The sequence below is a fragment of the Lactuca sativa genome, chromosome 9, assembly GCF_002870075.4.
Source record: "Lactuca sativa cultivar Salinas chromosome 9, Lsat_Salinas_v11, whole genome shotgun sequence".
NCBI lineage: Eukaryota > Viridiplantae > Streptophyta > Magnoliopsida > Asterales > Asteraceae > Lactuca > Lactuca sativa.
The window spans coordinates 174,733,101-174,737,366 of record NC_056631.2 but is presented as its reverse complement, the minus strand read 5'-3'; positions in this window follow the sequence as shown (position 1 = coordinate 174,737,366).

Here is a 4,266-nt window from a genome sequence, read left to right as displayed (position 1 = left end):
CAAACTCATATTTTGACATATAAGACCCTATAAATTCATAAATTTATCATATTTTTAGGAAAATCCTTATTTAAGAATAAAATCTATTAATGTAAGATCTTGAGGTGGAGTGTTGACTTCACTTTAGTTTATGACACAAGCAATCACCCACACCCACTCCATGACCAGCCCACACCCATCCCCACGATACCTGGTCATTCAAGAGTACTTTCCCCACCATTTGACCAGCCACACTCTTGATCAAAGGCTGAAGACTCTTATCTCTCTTCACCTTTCTCTCATTTCTCTCATTTCCACCCAAAGAACAAACACCTCTCTCTCTCTCTCACTTCTCTTCCCTCAAATTCGAAATTCAAGGGCTAATCATCAAGTTTCCTCTTATTTTTGGTAAGTGAAATTATCCTCCTTATGATTATTACACTTCATTTTACTTAAATCATAGATCCCTTACACAAACTCCATCATATTTGTGTTAAGATTCTCGAATCTTCAAGCAATCCTCCAAGTGTTCTTGAGTTGAACACTTCTTCCCTTCAACATTCAACCACTGAAATCACACAAGGTGAGTTCATACCCCTATATTTTCATGTTTTCTTAAGTTTTAAGGGGGGGGGGGGGGGGAATACAAGTTAAAACACCAAGAACACAACTAAATTCTTCCAACAGCTTTCATCAGAAAAGTTGGACTCCATTCATGGACTGTTTTTGACAACTTAAACATTTTAGTTTTCAAAACTGTATTATATAAAAATATTTCAGGTTTATACCTTTAAAATGACTACTTGCACATCTCCATATGATGTTTCTATGATTTATGGTGATTTTTACAAAACAGCCTATCATTTCAAGAACAAATCCGGACCAGTTTGTGAATATGGACATTTTAACACAAGTTAAAGACTTCCAAAAGTCATAATAAAAATTATGGATAAACTAGACACATTCTATGAACTCTCAGAATTTACGGATTTAGTTTTCGACTTCGTATGATTTTCCTATGATTTTTCTAAAACAGTGTAGAAAGCTTAAAAACTAGTTAATAGCTTATAACTTTCATTCACACCTTGTAACTTGTTGAGCAAGGTGTGTATCATTATGTGATTATATAATATTACATTATGTGTCATTTTGTCTTGGTATATAGGCATATATCAGAAAACAAATGGTATTTCGAGGTTATATCCATTGAAATACAAACATTGGTAAACTATGACAAGTATAGTTTATGCTCGCTACCCCAACAATTATTTAGATAAACTATAATAGGTATAGTTTATGATTCATTTACATAACAAACACATTACTAAAGGTATTACGTATACAAAAGGGTTACTACCACTACAAATAATTATGATAAACTATAATAAGTATAGTTAAGTTTATTATACCCCCCACAAACGAATACGCTAATTATAATCGGTACTGTTAAGGCGTATATACATTACAAACAATGTGATAAACTATAATAGGTATAGTTTATGTTTCATCTACACTACAAAATTATTACAAAAAGGGATTTCACCATCACCATCACTTTTGATAAGCTATAATATGCATAGTTTATGTTCACTACCACTATCGCTATTTGATGAACTGTAATATGTATAGTTTATGTTCACCATCATCATCACATTTGATAAACTATAATATGCATAGTTCATGTTCATTGCCACTATCACTATTCGATGAACTATGATATGTATAGTTTATATTCACAGCCACTACTACTATTTCATACACTACACTAGGATTTGGTTTCGGTATTTGGTTTTAAGACTACATTCTATCTAGAATTGTTAGTTTTTCAGATATAATTTCTAAGTGTATATGCTAGAGTTATATAGAATCTAGTCGTGATTGACTTAGAATTGGTGGGTCCGCTTTATTTCCTGTTCCTTGTTTGGTTGTGGGCCTAGGGCAAACTCATTACATTCGACGTTTTATCTAACTTTACTTTTATATAACTTATATATACTTGGAGATTATAGAAGGAAACTATTGGGAATTCTAGGATGCACTATTTCATAACATAGAAACTTTCAATTCACTCTTTAAGGAAAATATCGGATTTTCTGGAACAACTTAATTGCTTTTACAAAGAAAACAATTTATTTCTCAATTAAAACTCTTATGAACTCACAAACCTTTGTGTTGACACCTTTTTCAAACAACTTGTATTCTCAGGAAATCGCTAAACAGGTAATCAACTGCTTTCGAGGACGGGACGCTAAGGCATTAAATTCAAAACTTATTTTGTCATCATGATGTAATTGATATTGAAACATGTAAACTTACTTTATGATGTAACTCTTTCAATTATATTGATGATGGTTGTGTTTTCTTTCTTCGCTATTATACTCGTTGTCATGATACTATACATGAAGTGTAACGCTCGCAGATCCGGGCTAGTCAATTTAGAGGCAATAGAGGTCGAAAACAACTTTTCGACAAAAAGATTATTTAGAGTAAATAATCTTAACCAATTTGTAGAATATGTCACAAGGTTTCCGTACATATAAAGAACGCCGAAATCCGAGTTATAACGAAGAAGTTATGACCCGTCGAAGTTTCGCGTCGGAACCGGCACGGCACCGGGAAGCGTAAATAGTAAATTTATGATAGAGCGAGATTTAGCCTTAGCGCTCTAAAAGAAAGTCGTAGAATATGTTAAACTAAGAACATCGATAAAAAGAACGCCCAAATCTGACTTCGTATGAAGAAGTTATGATTTTTCGAAGTTTCGGATTAGCGGTGTACAACCCGAAATTCGAATTTTAGATCGATTGATTTTTAGCCGACACAACCTAAACGAGAATCGAAGATCTCGTTATTAGTAGCGTAACGATAAAAAGACAGACGAAAATGGACATCGGATAAAGAAGTTATGAGATTTTAATGGACCAATCCTGTCCCGGCCTGTTAAAAATATAACTTTAAAAATAAAGTCAAAATTAGCCGACGGAGTCTAAACGAAAGTTGTAGAGTACGTCTCCACCTACGCGTGGATATAAAGAATGTCAAAAACGGAGTTCGTATGAACGAGTTACAAATTATAATTGCATATTTACGTATTAAAATAAAGTATAAATCATGTATACGTACACATATATATACATATGTATATATCATTAGAAAGGTATCGACGATGCGGTCATTATAAGACTAATGTTGAGTTCTTTCGACGTTAGTTTAGTACAAATATCATTAAATCCATTTAAAATAGTATTATAGAGGGGTATTTAGTTGTTTATATAACTAAAAGGTCATTAAGTAATTATGGAGGGTAGTTTTTGAAAATTCAATTAGTATAAATAAGAGCCTTGGGCTCTCATATTTCTTGCACCATTCTCTTGATTCAAGAGTCTTTCTCTCCTTATCCCCCGAGCATTTCGGTCCCTCGTGATTCGACTTCTCTTTCTGTAGTTTTAGTATAGTAAGGTGAGCGCTGAAGCGCTGCACGAATCTTTCTTAGAGAGATTTAGCGACGAAGTTCTGCCCCTATAGAGCCCGACTCCTAGCTAAAATCCCCTTGTAAGTAAGTTATGCTTACCCTATTTTAAATATAGTTTATATTTAAAATTAGTATTGTTATTATAAATTTATAATAAATATTTGAGCTATTATTATGACTTATATAAGTGTCGTTATAATATCTTTTTAACTACTCGCAGTACGGGGAATCTGGTTTAAAGGGCCGCATAGGGTTGTTGGATTTCAGAAGTGCTATATGCCAAAATGGTCCTGCCCTCCGGTGTTTTATGTCTGGCCCCTGTCTGTACATAGTGGTTGGAAAGTATTGTTTAAACGCTTATATAATAATAATAATAAGACTAATAATTAGTCACGGTAAATATTAGACTAAAATCTAGTGGTAATAATACTAGGTTTCGTCGAAGGAAATTATTTTAAAGTAAACAAAGCGCTGTCCGAGTACCGAGTCACCACCTTCTCAAGTGAGTGCATAGTTACTTTCATCTTACACATAGATATGAAGTATTTTATATAAACTACGTGCTATATGTGCACATTATCTGAATACTTGATGTCTATGCTGGTTGAACGTTTTATACATGTTTTAAAGGACTTAAACTGTATATGTATTTTATATATACAAAAATGTTGGGTATGAGATGGGTAGATGAATGATGAGAGATAGAAGATGACGTGAGTATACATTGGCAGCTACAGACTTAGTGCCTATTGACAAACACCGGTAGCTATGGACTTAGTACCTTTTAGACGTTGGTAGCTATGGATTTAGTACCT